Raw genomic sequence first — 16,141 nt, 5'->3', positions numbered from 1 at the left:
GTGTTCCCCCATCTGCAAGACATCCTAACAATGGGAAGGAAACTTTGCTTGCACTTCAGCCACTCGTACACAAAGCCCTCCCTCCTTGAGCTGCAGCGTCAGAACGGCATCCTCCAACATAGTCTGATTTGCAATGTTTACACACATTGGAATTCTACCCTCCATATGTTGGAACAACTATACAAACAAAGAAAAGTCATCACTGATTTCTCCATGATCCAAGTGGATAGAGGGACTCCCCTGTGTAACTTCAATGTCAAACAGTGGCAGCTCATACGTGACACCTGCCGTTTGCTCAGGCCCCTTGAGGAAGCCACATTATTAGTAAATCACCAGGTTTTTCGGGATGAACGACATCATTCCACTGCTTCATCTACTACAACACGTGTTGGAAACAATGGCTGGTCAGGGCACTGGAGACGTGGCGCCTACATGTCATGGCCACATGAGCCCTGTAGGTTTCATGAGATGGGCGTTTTTTCTTGTCAGGAGAGGAGGAGCAGGAGCAGCTAGAGAAGCAAGAGGGTTATGAGGAAGGTGAAACACAGGACCCAGACACATTGTGGCAGTATGCAGTGGAGATGGAGGCAGGGAGTCCCTCCGAGTCACTTTCACAAATGGCACGATGCATGCTCACTTGCTTGCATAGTGACCGCAGAATTGTCACCATTCGGCAGTGGGATGCCTTCTGATTCTTCACCTTATTGGACACTTGCCATTGGCACAAAATGGGGGCCTTTTTCACACCCACTGAGAGGGAGGACAAACTGACCTACTACAGAGACAACCTACGTATTCACTTGGCCGATGCCTATCTGTGCCATCTTCTATTCTCTCGCAGGTCTGACTTGGGAGGCCCTCTGCGCTCTCCTTCTACTGCCATGGCTGCTGGGGAGGGGTGGGGTGGCAGGAGCAGTACCAGCTTCATCAGCAGCAGCCTGAGACTACAGTCGCTAATGAGTAGCTTTCTTCACACGCAAAGTCTTTCTCCAAATAAACTCGGTTTCTTACAAGCCCCATCTGCCCCCTTCCCTGCGCATTCCGAACTTCTTCCATTTGGGAGACCTAAGGGCGGTAATGTTAGGGGTTACGCTGTGACCGGACATGCTGGACGCAAGTGCACTCCTGTTCTGTCCCCCAGTGCCGGTGGCGCCGCTAACCGCATGTCGGGATATGGTCGCAGGTGTTCGCCGGGCCTAACTTACCTCTGCACGCTCCTGCTCCATCTGTCTGCTGGCCGCTTCTTAGGGCTCTCTGAAATGTAAAGAGCCAGTACACCCTTAATTGGTTTATGCTGCTCGCTGACCTTATCAGGGTCAGCACTTCCTCTTTTACCTTGCCGGATCTTTGTGCTCCTTAGCCTGAAAGAAAGCGTTCCCTAGTATTTAGTCTTCCCGTGTACCTGACCTCTTGCTCTGTGACCTGACCTTGCTCCTGTGCGGCCTGCCCTCTTACCTCCTTGTTAAGTTCCAGACCACGCTCTTGTGCCATGAGTTGAGTTGTCTCATCCTCCCTGCACCACGTTACACCTCGGCAGCCTGTGTGGACGAGTCGTATCAGGGGACGTGAGCTGGGTGCCGCCTGCCACAGTAAGCCCATCTCGCTTTGCGGCGGGTTTTGGTGAATACCAGCGGTACCTTAGATTCCGTTCCCTGGTACGGCCCAGACCATAATCCACACGGGTCCAGTGGATCCACTTCTTCACCTCCAGTCGTTACACCGCCAACTCCAGGCTGTGTCATTCAGCCACTATATGCTGCCGCCAACTCCAGGATGTCTCATTCAGCCACTGTATGTTCTCCTCATGCTGCCACCACTTCCAAGCTGTGTCATTCAGCCACTATATGTTCTCGTCATGCGGCCGCCACCTCCTCGCTGTGTCATTCAGCCACTATATGGTCTCCTCATGCTGTGGCAAACTCCAGGCTTTGTCATTCAGCCACTATATACTGCCGCCACTTCCAGGCTATGCCATTCAGCCAACATATGCTGCCACCAAATCCAGGCTGTGTCATTCAGCCACTATGTGGTCTCCTCATGCTGCCGCCAACTCCAGGCTGTGTCATTCAGCTACTATATGCTGCTGCCAACTCCACGGTGTGTCATTCAGGCACTATATGGTCTCCTCATGCTGCTGCCACCTCCATGCTGTGTCATTCAGCGACTATATGGTCTCCTCATGCTGCTTCCACCTCCAAGCTGTGTCATTCAGCCACTATATGGTCTCATCATGCTTCCGCCACCTCCAGGCTGTGTCATTCAGTCACTAAATTTTCTACTCATGCTGTCGCCACCTCCAAGCTGTGTCATTCAGCCACTAAATTTTCTCTTCTTGTGGTCTCCTCATGCTGCCACAAATTCCAGGCTGTGTCATTAAGCCACTATATGCTGAAGCCAATTCCAGGCTGTGTCTGTTACGCCGAGCGCTCCGGGTCCCCGCTCCTCCCCGGAGCGCTCGCAACATCCTCGCAATTGCAGCGCCCCGGTCAGACCTGCTGACCGGGTGCGCTGCGATACCTCTCCCAGCCGGGATGCGATTCGCGATGCGGGTGGCGCCCGCTCGCGATGCGCGCCCCGGCTCCCGTACCTGACTCGCTCTCCGTCGGTCCTGTCCCGGCGCGCGCGGCCCCGCTCCTTAGGGAGCGCGCGCGCCGGGTCTCTGCGATTTAAAGGGCCACTGCGCCGCTGATTGGCCCAGTTGGCTTAATTAGTGTGTTCACCTGTGCACTCCCTATTTATACCTCACTTCCCCTGCACTCCCTCGCCGGATCTTGTTGCCATTGTGCCAGTGAAAGCGTTTCCTTGTGTGTTCCTAGCCTGTGTTCCAGACCTCCTGCCGTTGCCCCTGACTACGATCCTTGCTGCCTGCCCCGACCTTCTGCTACGTCCGACCTTGCTCTTGTCTACTCCCTTGTACCGTGCCTATCTTCAGCAGTCAGAGAGGTTGAGCCGTTGCTAGTGGATACGACCTGGTTGCTACCGCCGCTGCAAGACCATCCCGCTTTGCGGCGGGCTCTGGTGAATACCAGTAGCAACCTAGAACCGGTCCACCAGCACGGTCCACGCCAATCCCTCTCTGGCACAGAGGATCCACCTCCTGCCAGCCGAATCGTGACAGTAGATCCGGCCATGGATCCCGCTGAAGTTCCTCTGCCAGTTGTCGCCGACCTCACCCCGGTGGTCGCCCAGCAGTCGCAACAGATAGCGCAACAAGGCCACCAGCTGTCCCAACTGACCGTGATGCTACAGCAGCTACTACCACAGCTTCAGCAATCATCTCCTCCGCCAGCTCCTGCACCTCCTCCGCAGCGAGTGGCCGCTTCCGGCCTACGACTATCCTTGCCGGATAAATTTGATGGGGACTCTAAGTTTTGCCGAGGCTTTCTTTCACAATATTCCCTGCACTTGGAGATGATGTCGGACCAGTTTCCTACTGAAAGGTCTAAGGTGGCTTTCGTAGTCAGCCTTCTGTCTGGGAAAGCTCTGTCATGGGCCACACCGCTCTGGGACCGCAATGACCCCGTCACTGCCTCTGTACACTCCTTCTTCACGGAGATTCGAAGTGTCTTTGAGGAACCTGCCCGAGCCTCTTCTGCTGAGACTGCCCTGCTGAACCTGGTCCAGGGTAATTCTACCGTTGGCGAGTACGCCATCCAATTCCGTACTCTTGCCTCCGAATTATCCTGGAATAATGAGGCCCTCTGCGCGACCTTTAAAAAAGGCCTATCCAGCAACATTAAAGATGTTCTGGCCGCACGAGAAATTCCTGCTAACCTGCATGAACTTATTCATCTAGCCACTCGCATTGACATGCGTTTTTCCCGAAAGGCGTCAGGAGCTCCGCCAGGATATGGACTTTGTTCGCACGAGGCGTTTTTTCTCCCCGGCTCCTCTCTCCTCTGGTCCTCTGCAATCCGTTCCTGTGCCTCCCGCCGTGGAGGCTATGCAAGTTGACCGGTCTCGCTTGACACCTCAAGAGAGGACAAGACGCCGCATGGAGAATCTGTGCCTGTACTGTGCCGATACCGAACACTTCCTGAAGGATTGTCCTATCCGTCCTCCCCGCCTGGAAAGACGTACGCTGACTCCGCACAAAGGTGAGACAGTTCTTGATGTCAACTCTGCTTCTCCACGCCTTACTGTGCCTGTGCGGATATCTTCCTCTACCTTCTCCTTCTCTACCATGGCCTTCTTGGATTCCGGATCTGCAGGAAATTTTATTTTGGCCTCTCTCATCAACAGGTTCAACATCCCGGTGACCAGTCTCGCCAGACCCCTCTACATCAATTGTGTTAACAATGAAAGATTGGACTGTACCGTGCGTTACCGCACGGAACCCCTCCTAATGTGCATCGGACCTCATCACGAAAAAATTTAGTTTTTGGTCCTCACCAATTGCACTTCCGAAATTCTCCTTGGATTACCGTGGCTTCAACGCCATTCCCCAACCCTTGATTGGTCCACAGGAGAAATCAAGGGCTGGGGTACTTCTTGTTTCAAGGACTGTCTTAAACCGGTTCCCAGTACTCCCTGCCGTGACCCTGTGGTTCCTCCTGTAACCGGCCTCCCTAAGGCTTATATGGACTATGCTGACGTGTTTTGCAAAAAGCAAGCTGAGACTCTACCTCCTCACAGGCCTTATGACTGTCCTATTGACCTCCTCCCGGGCACTACTCCACCCCGGGGCAGAATTTATCCTCTGTCCGCTCCAGAGACTCTTGCTATGTCTGAATACATCCAGGAAAATTTAAAAAAGGGCTTTATCCGCAAATCCTCCTCTCCTGCCGGAGCTGGATTTTTTTTTGTGTCCAAAAAAGATGGCTCCTTACGTCCTTGCATTGATTACCGCGGACTTAATAAAATCACGGTAAAGAACCGCTACCCCCTACCTCTTATCTCAGAACTCTTTGATTGCCTTCAAGGTGCCCACATCTTTACCAAACTGGACTTAAGAGGTGCTTATAATCTCATCCGCATCAGGGAGGGGGACGAATGGAAGACTGCATTTAACACCAGAGATGGACACTTTGAGTATCTGGTCATGCCCTTTGGCCTGTGCAACGCCCCTGCCGTCTTCCAAGACTTTGTTAATGAAATTTTTCGTGATCTCTTATATTCCTGTGTTGTTGTGTATCTGGACGATATTCTGATTTTTTCTGCCAACTTAGAAGAACACCGCCAGCATGTCCGCATGGTTCTTCAGAGACTTCGAGACAATCAACTTTATGCCAAAATGGAGAAATGTCTGTTTGAATGTCAATCTCTTCCTTTCCTTGGATACTTGGTCTCTGGCCAGGGATTACAAATGGACCCGGATAAACTCTCTGCCGTCTTAGATTGGCCACGCCCCTCCGGACTCCGTGCTATCCAACGTTTTTTGGGGTTCGCCAATTATTACAGACAATTTATTCCACACTTTTCCACTATTGTGGCTCCTATCGTGGCTTTAACCAAGAAAAATGCCAATCCCAAGTCCTGGTCTCCCCAAGCGGAAGACGCATTTAAACGGCTCAAGTCTGCCTTTTCTTCTGCTCCCGTGCTCTCCAGACCTGACCCATCTAAACCCTTCCTATTGGAGGTAGATGCCTCCTCAGTGGGAGCTGGAGCGGTCCTTCTACAAAAAAATTCTTCCGGGCATGCTGTGACTTGTGGTTTTTTTCTAGGACCTTCTCTCCGGCGGAGAGAAACTACTCCATCGGGGATCGAGAACTACTGGCCATTAAATTGGCACTTGAGGAATGAAGGCATCTGCTGGAGGGATCAAAATTTCCAGTCATCATTTACACCGATCACAAGAATCTCTCCTATCTCCAGTCTGCCCAACGGTTGAACCCTCGCCAGGCCAGGTGGTCGTTGTTCTTTGCCCGTTTTAACTTTGAAATTCATTTTCGCCCTGCCGACAAGAACATTAGGGCCGATGCCCTCTCTCGTTCCTCGGATGCCTCGGAAGTAGAGGCCTCTCCGCAACACATCATTCCTCCTGACTGTCTGATCTCCTCTTCTCCAGCCTCCATCAGGCAAACTCCTCCAGGGAAGACCTTCGTTTCTCCACGCCAACGTCTCGGGATTCTCAAATGGGGTCACTCCTCCCACCTCGCAAGCCATGCGGGCATCAAAAAGTCCTTGCAACTCATCTCTCGTTTCTATTGGTGGCCGACTCTGGAGACGGATGTTGTTGATTTTGTGCGGGCCTGTACTGTCTGTGCCCGGGATAAGACTCCTCGCCAGAAGCCTGCTGGTCTCCTTCATCCTCTGCCTATCCCCGAACAGCCTTGGTCACTGATTGGTATGGACTTTATTACAGACTTACCCCCATCCCGTTGCAACACTGTTGTTTGGGTGGTCGTTGATCGATTTTCCAAGATGGCACATTTTATTCCTCTTCCTGGTCTTCCTTCAGCGCCTCAGTTGGCAAAACAATTTTTTGTACACATTTTTCATCTTCACGGTTTGCCCACGCAGATCGTCTCGGATAGAGGCGTCCAATTCGTGTCTAAATTCTGGAGGGCCCTCTGTAAACAGCTCAAGATTAAATTAAACTTCTCTTCTTCTTATCATCCCCAATCCAATGGGCAAGTAGAAAGAATTAACCAGGTCCTGGGTGACTATTTACGGCATTTTGTTTCCTCCCGCCAGGATGACTGGGCAGATCTTCTACCATGGGCCGAATTCTCATACAACTTCAGAGTCTCTGAATCTTCTGCTAAGTCCCCATTTTTCGTGGTGTACGGCCGTCACCCTCTTCCCCACCTCCCTACTCCCTTGCCCTCTGGTTTGCCCGCTGTGGATGAAGTGACTCGTGATCTTTCCACCATATGGAAAGAGACCCAAAATTCTCTTTTACAGGCTTCATCCCGCATGAAAAGGTTTGCCGATAAGAAAAGAAGAACTCCCCCCATTTTTGCTCCCGGAGACAAGGTATGGCTCTCCGCTAAATATGTCCGCTTTCGTGTCCCCAGTTACAAACTGGGACCACGCTATCTTGGTCCTTTCAAAGTCTTGTGCCAGATTAATCCTGTCTCTTACAAACTCCTTCTTCCTCCTTCTCTTCGTATTCCCAATGCCTTCCATGTCTCTCTCCTTAAACCACTCATCATCAACCGTTTCTCTCCCAAACTTGTTTCTCCCACTCCTGTTTCCGGTTCTTCTGACATCTTCTCCGTGAAGGAGATACTGGCCTCCAAGACGGTCAGAGGAAAACATTTTTTTTGGGTAGATTGGGAGGGCTGTGGTCCAGAAGAGAGATCCTGGGAACCTGAGGACAACATCCTAGACAAAAATCTGGTCCTCAGGTTCTCAGGCTCCAAGAAGAGGGGGAGACCCAAGGGGGGGGTACTGTTACGCCGAGCGCTCCGGGTCCCCGCTCCTCCCCGGAGCGCTCGCAACATCTTTGCAATTGCAGTGCCCCGGTCAGACCTGCTGACCGGGTGCGCTGCGATACCTCTCCCAGCCGGGATGCGATTCGCGATGCGGGTGGCGCCCGCTCGCGATGCGCGCCCCGGCTCCCGTACCTGACTCGCTCTCCGTCGGTCCTGTCCCGGCGCGCGCGGCCCCGCTCCTTAGGGCGCGCGCGCGCCGGGTCTCTGCGATTTAAAGGGCCACTGCGCCGCTGATTGGCCCAGTTGGCTTAATTAGTGTGTTCACCTGTGCACTCCCTATTTATACCTCACTTCCCCTGCACTCCCTCGCCGGATCTTGTTGCCATTGTGCCAGTGAAAGCGTTTCCTTGTGTGTTCCTAGCCTGTGTTCCAGACCTCCTGCCGTTGCCCCTGACTACGATCCTTGCTGCCTGCCTCGACCTTCTGCTACGTCCGACCTTGCTCTTGTCTACTCCCTTGTACCGCGCCTATCTTCAGCAGTCAGAGAGGTTGAGCCGTTGCTAGTGGATACGACCTGGTTGCTACTGCCGCTGCAAGACCATCCCGCTTTGCGGCGGGCTCTGGTGAATACCAGTAGCAACTTAGAACCGGTCCACCAGCACGGTCCACGCCAATCCCTCTCTGGCACAGAGGATCCACCTCCTGCCAGCCGAATCGTGACAGTGTCATTCAGCCACTATGTGGTGTCATGCTGCTGCCACCTTCATGCTGTGTCCTTTAGAAACTATATGTTCTCCTCATGATGCCGCCACCTCCACGCTGTGTCATTCAGCAACTATATGGTCTCCTCATGCTGTTTTTAACTCCAGGCTGTGTAATTCAGCCACTATATGCTGCTGCCAACTCCAGGCTGGGTCATTCAGCCATTATTTGCTGCCACCAAATCCAGGCTGTGCCATTCAGCCAGTATATGCTGCCGCCAAATTCAGGATGTGTCATTCAGCCACTATGTGGTCTCCTCATGCTGCCACCCACTATATGCTGCCGCCAACTCTACGGTGTGTCATTCAGCCACTATATGGTCTCATCATGCTGCTGGGACATTACCTAAAAATGTTATGGTAGCATAATTCAATAAACATTTTAAAATGTATCTTTTAATCTTTGGAATTGTGAGGCTCTATGGTCTCCTCATGCTGCCACTTCCAGGTTGTGTCATTGTGCCACCATATGGTCTTCTTATGCTGTTGGCACCTTAGATTAAACTTGAAAAGTTTTCATGTATTTAAAATCTTCAATTTATATTTAACAAAATATCTTTAATCTTTTCTATTGTGAGGCCTTATGGTCTAGTTGGGCTGCTGCCACCTCTAGGCTCTGTCATTGTGCCATCATGTAACTCCTTCCTAGATTGGGTTATGTGGTCATACAGTATTAGTTCAAAGTAAACACATTAAACTTGGGAATCTAATTTAAATAAAAAAAAATATTGATGTAATCTTTTCAAGACTGAGGCCCTATGGTTGTCGACGTCATATATTACCTGTGGAATTATCACAAGAATCCAATGAAACAGCTTGGAGCAATAACAATGAACCCTAAGTGATTAAATTAAATATTCAAACTTTAACAGTCAGGGGGGCCCTGAGAGACAGGAACTGGAGCAGATGATACCTGACCTGGCTGAGGACCGCCAGCTCGATGCTCACCAGAATGGGTACTCAAAAAATGTTAATAAATATAAATTGAATTAAATAAGAATGACATAAAGAAATGTCTCTATTCTCTTCAATTTTGACACCATATGGTCTCCCTGCTGCCACATCCAGATGCTCTGCAGCAGTAATTCTAATAGCGATGCCTGTAATCTGCATGTCATACTGAATAACAGTATTATTTCACTAACACAGCACACTCCCTATGCGTGTTAGGACAAGTCAAAGTGTTCTACACCCCTATTGAGGCTATATGGTCTCCGCATGCTTCCGCCACCTCAACACTGTTTCATTCAGCCACTATATGTTTGCCTCATGCTGCTGCCACCTCTACGCTGTGTCATTCAGCCACTACATGTTCTCCTCATGCTTCCGCAAACTCTAGGCTGTGTCATTCCGCCACTATATAAAGCTGCCAACTCCATGCTGTGTCATTCAGCCACTTTGTGGTCTCCTCATGCTGCAGCCACCTCCAGGCTGTGTCATGCAGTCACTATGTGGTCTCCTCATACTGATTCCACCTCCAGACTCTGTCATTGTGCTGCTCTGTGACAGTGATTCTAATAGTGATGCCTTTGATCTGCATGTCATACTGAATAACAGTATAATTTCACTAGCCCAGCACACACCCTATGCGTGGTACAACAAGGCAAAGTGTTCTACACCCCTATTGAGGCTCTCTGTAAGCCAGAAATAGCCATTTTTAATACCGATTTGCCATGAATAAATGCATTTGGACCGGCCAACTCAGCGAATCGGACAAATCAAATTTTTCAAAAATTTGCTCATCTCTAAAAATAACTATGACAGTTCATGCAGAGGGGTTTCACTATTATTTTTAAATATGGAAAGAAAAGGTTTTAACAGTTTCTTTAAAAGAAGCAAGCAAAAACAAAAGCATGTACTGTATAAAACACATCTGAATTATAAATAGGTAAGGAAATTGATAGGAAATTCAATGGGTACACTAAAGTGCCAAGGTTATCTCACAAACTCCTCAGGTCATTACAAAGTTTCCCTATATGTTGGAAGATAGTTACATGTGAATATAATGGCATAACTTATCAATTAAATATACATAGTAACAGAAATTTAGAAGAATGGAGATAGAGGAAAGTTATGGTCTATAAACTGCGGCAATGTATCTGTGAATATTCATAGGGATATAAGAAATGGCAGCCTCATTCAGAGCTATCTCCAGTAATATTATATCAATCTGACTTTCATAGTCATAGTATAGACAGATCACACTTCAGAGTCAGTAGAATAACCCTGGATAACAATTTGAGGGGTGAGAGGATAGAGAAATAGGAAAGACATAGGCTAAAATGTAGGAGAGAAAATCATAAGAATCAAAGTGTATCAGACTGCTACAAGAGAAAAGAAATAGATAATTTAATTAATAATTAGAACAGATGCTTGCATGACCCTAAGTCCCACAACTCCCACCCATAATCTCTACGCCATTCTCAAGACCTCCCAAGTATGCCACCCCTTCTGAAAGTTAGTTGGTCTATTTTTCTGCAAAATCATCTAATTTTGGATATTCTATCTAAAATTGACTGAATGGATGGACTATCTGTTGTCACGATTCGGCTTACAGGTAGTGGATCCTCTGTGTCAGCGAGTGATTGGCGTGGACCGTGCTGGTGGACCGGTTCTAAGAGGCTACTGGTGTTCACCAGAGCCCGCCGCAAAGCGGGATGGTCTTGCTGCGGCAGTAGCAACCAGGTCGTATCCACTAGCAACGGCTCAACCTCGCTGACTGCTGAGAAGGCGTGGGACAGAAGGACTAGGCAGAGGCAAGGTCAGACGTAGCAGAAGGTCGGGGCAGGCGGCAAGGTTCGTAGTCAAGATGGATAGCAGGAGTTCAGGTAACACAGGCTTTGGACAACACTAAACGCTTTCACTGGCACAAGGCAACAAGATCCGGCAAGGGAGTGCAGGGGCAGTGAGCAGATATAGCCAGGGAGCAGGTGGAAGCCAATTAAGCTAATTGGGCCAGGCACCAATCATTGGTGCACTGGCCCTTTAAGTCTCAGAGAGCCGGCGCGCGCGCGCCCTAGAGAGCGGAGCCGCGCGCGCCAGCACATGACAGCAGGGGACCGGGACGGGTAAGTGACTTGGGATGCGATTCGCGAGCGGGTGCGTCCCGCTGTGCGAATCGCATCCCCGACGGCCATGTCAGTGCAGCGCTCCCGGTCAGTGGGACCGACCGGGGCACTGCAGGGAGAGAGACGCCGTGAGCGCTCCGGGGAGGAGCAGGGACCCGGAGCGCTCGGCGTAACATCTGTGCATTCACACCACTGGGCTATGAGGCATTTTGTCGCAGTCAGTAGAAAAAAAAAAAAAAAACAATCTGGCTAGCCCTTTAGTGAAGCCTGTAGGGTGAGATTCAGAAGGTATTGTCATTTAAATTTTTACTCACTGAGTTTAGTTATGAAAATCTCAGGGTAGATGTTAGCATACAAAATCTGTGCACAGTGTGGGTTTGGGCAATCAGACCTTAGGAAAACCCAAAACATCCAACATTAAAGGGGTACTCCGCCCTAGACATCTTATCTATCCAAAGGATAGGGGATAAGATGTCAGATTGCCGGGGTCCCGCTGCTGGGGACCCCGGGGATCGTCGCTGCGGCACCCCGTCATCATTACTGCACAGAGCGAGTTCACTCTGTGTGTAATGACGAGTGATACAGGGGATGGAGCAGCATGATGTCATGGCTTTCTCCCTCATGACATCAATGCCCGCCCCCTTAATGCAAGTCTATGGCAGGGGGGCATGACGACCACCACGCCCCCTCCCATAGACTTGTATTGAGGGGGCAGGCCGTGATGTCACGAGGGGCGGAGCTGTGACGTAACTAAGCTCCGGACCCTGTATTGCCCGTCATTACGCATAGAGTGAACTCGCTCTATGCAGTAATGATAGCGGGGTGCCGGAGCGGTGATCCAGGGGGTCCCCAGCAGCGGGACCCCATCGATCTGACATCTTCTCCCCTATCCTTTGGATAGGGGATAAGATGTCTAAGGCGGAGTACCCCTTTAATGCATCAACAAGAGATGGTACTTGTGGTCTAGAGTTTTTTGGTGGGTGTTAAAAAATTAATATCCACAAAAATATGGAATATGCATTTTAGGTCAAGTTGCCTTTATTTTTGGGGTTTAACCCCTTAAGGACCCAGCCATTTTACACCTCAGGACCCGGCCATTTTTTGCAATTCTGACCACTGTCACTTTAAACATTAATAACTCTGGAATGCTTTTAGTTATCATTCTGATTCCGAGATTGTTTTTTCGTGACATATTCCACTTTAACATAGTGGTAAAATGTTGTGGTATCTTGCATCCTTTCTTGGTGAAAAATCCCAAAATTTTATAAAAAATTTGAAAATTTTTCTAACTTTGAAGCTCTCTGCTTTTAAAGAAAATGGATATTCCAAATAAAATTTTTTTTATTCACATATACAATATGTCTATTTTATGTTTGCATCATAAAATTGACATGTTTTTACTTTTGGAAGACACCAGAGGGCTTCAATGTTCAGCAGCAATTTTCCAATTTTTCACAAAATTTCCAAACTCACAATTTTTCATGGACCAGTTCAGGTTTGAAGTGGATTTGAAGGATCTTCATATTAGAAATACCCTACAAATGACCACATTATAAAAACTGCACCCCCCAAAGTATTCAAAATGACATTCAGTCCGCGTTTTAACCATTTAGGTGTTTCACAGGAATAACAGCAAAGTGAAGGAGAAAATTCATAATCTCCATTTTTTACACTCGCATGTTCTTGTAGACCCAATTTTTGAATTTTTACAAGGGGAAAAAGGAGAAAATGTATACTTACATTTGTAGCCCAATTTCTCTTGAGTAAGCACATACCTCATATGTCTATGTAAAGTGTTCGGCGGGCGCAGTAGAGGGCTCAGAAGCGAAGGAGCGACAAGGGGATTTTGGAGAGTACGTTTTTTTGAAATGGTTTTTGAGGGGCATGTTGCATTTAGGAAGCCCCTATGGTGCCAGAACAGCAAAAATCCCCCACATGGCATACCATTTTGGAAACTAGACCCCTTGAGGTACGTAACAAGGAATAAAGTGAGCCTTAATACCCCACAGGAGTTTCACGACTTTTGCATATGTAAAAAAAAAAAAAATAATTTCACTAAAATGTGTGTTTCCCCCCAAATTTCACATTTTTGTAAGGGTTAATAACAGAAAATACCCCGCAAACATTGTAACCCCATCTCTTCTGAGTATGAAGGTACCCCATAAGTTGACCTGAGGTGTACTATGGGTGAACTACAATGCTCAGAAGAGAAGGAGTCATATTTGGCTTTTTGAGAGCAAATTTTGCTCGGGGGCATATCACATTTAGGAAGCCCCTATGGTGCCAGGACAGCAAAAAAAAAAAACACATGGCATACCATTTTGGAAACTAGACCCCTTGTGGAACGTAACAAGAAATAAAGTGAGCCTTAATACCCCACAGGGGTTTCACGACTTTTGCATACGTAAAAAAAAAAAAAAAAAAAATCACTAAAAGGTGTGTTTCCCCCCCAAATTTCACATTTTTGCAAGGGTTAATAGCAGAAAATACCCCCCAAAATTTGTAACCACATCTCTTCTGAGTATGGAGGTACCCCATAAGTTGACCTGAAGTGCACTACGGGCGAACTACAATGCTCAGAAGAGAAGGAGTCATATTTGGCTTTTTGAGAGCAAATTTTGCTCGGGGGGCATGTCGCATTTAGGAAGCCCATATGGTGCCAGGATAGCAAAATAACCCCCACATGGCATACCATTTTGGAAACTAGACCCCTTGAGGAATGTAACAAGGCGTAAAGTGAGCATTTACCACCCACTGGTGTCTGTCATATCTTTGGAACAGTGGGCTGTACAACATTTTTACTTTGCACAGCCCACTCTTCCAAAGATCTGTCAGACACCTGTGGGGTGTAAATTCTCACTGCACCCCTCATTACATTCCGTGAGGGGTGTAGTTTCCGAAATAAATGGGGTCACATGTGTTTTTTTTTTTTTTTTGCGTTTGTCAAAACCGCTGTAACAATCAGCCACCCCTGTGCAAATCACCTCAAATGTACATGGCACACTCTCCCTTCTAGGCCTTGTTGTGCGCCCCCAGAGCAGTTTGCGCCCACATATGGGGTATCTCCGTACTCGGGAGAAATTGCGTTACAAATTTTGGGGGGCTTTTTTCCCCTTTACCTCTTGTCAAAATGAAAAGTATAGGGCAACACCAGCATGTTAGTGTAAAAAGTTTATTTTTTACACTAACATGCTGGTGTAGACCCCAACTTCACCTTTTCATAAGGGGTGAAAGGAGAAAAAGACCCCCAAGATTTGTTAGTCAATTTCTCCCGAGTACGGCGATACCCCATATGTGGCCCTAAACTGTTGCCTTGAAATACGACAGGGCTCCAAAGTGAGAGCGCCATGCGCATTTGAGGCCTGAATTAGGGATTTGCATAGGGGTGGACATAGGGGTATTCTACGCCAGTGATTCCCAAACAGGGTGCCTCCAGCTGTTGCAAAACTACCAGCATGCCTGGACAGTAAACGGCTGTCCGGCAATACTGGGAGTTGTTGTTTTGCAACAGCTGGAGGCTCCATTTTGGAAAGAGTGGCGTACCAGACATTTTTCATTTTTATTGGGGAGGGAGGGGGGCTGTGTAGGGGTATGTGTATATGTAGTGTTTTTTACTTTTTATTTTATTTTGTGTTAGTGTAGTGTAGTGTTTTTAGGGTACAGTTGCACGGGCCGGGGATTACAGCGAGTTTGAGCTGCCGCGCAAAATTTGCTGCATTGCAAACTTGCAGCCCGATACTCACTGTAAGCCCCCTGCCCATGTGAATGTACCCTGTACATTCACAGGGGGGGGACCTCCAGCTGTTGCAAAACTACTACTCCCAGCATGCCTGAGAATGTTTGGGAGTTGTGGTTTTGCAACAGCTGGAGGCACACGGGTTGGGAAACACTGAGTTAGGAAACAATGTTTCCCAACCAGTGTGCCTCCAGCTGTTGCAAAACCACAACTCCCAAACATTCTCAGGCATGCTGGGAGTAGTAGTTCGGCAACATCTTTAGAGCCAGATGTTGCTGAACTACAACTCCCAGCATGCTTGGAGTTGTAGTTTTGCAACATCTGGAGGACTACAGTTTGCAGACCACTAATACAGTGGTTCCCAATCTGTGCCCTTCCAGATGTTGCAAAACTACAACCCCCAGTATGCCAAAACTGTCCAGGCATGCTGGGAGTTGTAGTTCTGCAACATCTGAAGGGCCAGATGTTACAGCACTACAACTCCCAGCATGCCTGGACAGTAAGGGCATGCTGAGGATGTGTAGTTTTGCAACATCTGGAAGGGCACAGTGGTCCAAAAACTGTGGACCTCCAGATGTTGCAAAACTGCAACTCCCAGCATGCCCAGACGCCAAGGGCTGTCTGGGCATGCTGGGAGTTGTAGTTTACAGGGTCCTATTACAGCAATGCATGTCGCTTTACGGCGACGTGCATTGCTGTAAAGGGCCCGACCGCGGCTGAAGGTATACTCACCTGTCGCTGCCGCCGCCATCTTCCTCGCCGGGATCCGGGTCTTCAGGGACGAGGTAAGTACCGGGGCCGGTCCCCAACACTCCCCCGTCCCCCGCCGTGTCCTCCGGTCTTCCTCCCGTCCTCTCCAGACTTCAAGGGGCCGGGCAGGACGGGAGGAAGTAACCGCCCCCCCCCCTGCGATTGGTCGGTTAACTAACCGACGGATCGCAGGGGATCGGAGGAGGTGGCTGGCTTGCCACCTCGCTCCTAGTCTTCAGCATGGTCCTGGCTGTCTGTGACAGCCGGGATCATGCGAAATTACCGGGCGGTCGGGTCCCAGAGACCGGATCAGCCCGGTATCGCCGCAGATCGCAAGGGCGATTTCCCTTGCGATTTGCGGCGATCGCCGACATGGGGGACCTACATGGCCCCCCTCGGCGTTTGCCCTGGATGCCTGCTGAAGGATTTCAGCAGGCATCCGGTTCCGATCTCTGCCCGGCGAGCGGCAGAGACCGGAAAACGCCAGGACGTACGGGGACGTCCTGG

Source organism: Hyla sarda, chromosome 6 (genome assembly GCF_029499605.1).
Source record: "Hyla sarda isolate aHylSar1 chromosome 6, aHylSar1.hap1, whole genome shotgun sequence".
Lineage (NCBI taxonomy): Eukaryota > Metazoa > Chordata > Amphibia > Anura > Hylidae > Hyla > Hyla sarda.
This window is presented reverse-complemented; position numbering follows the sequence as displayed.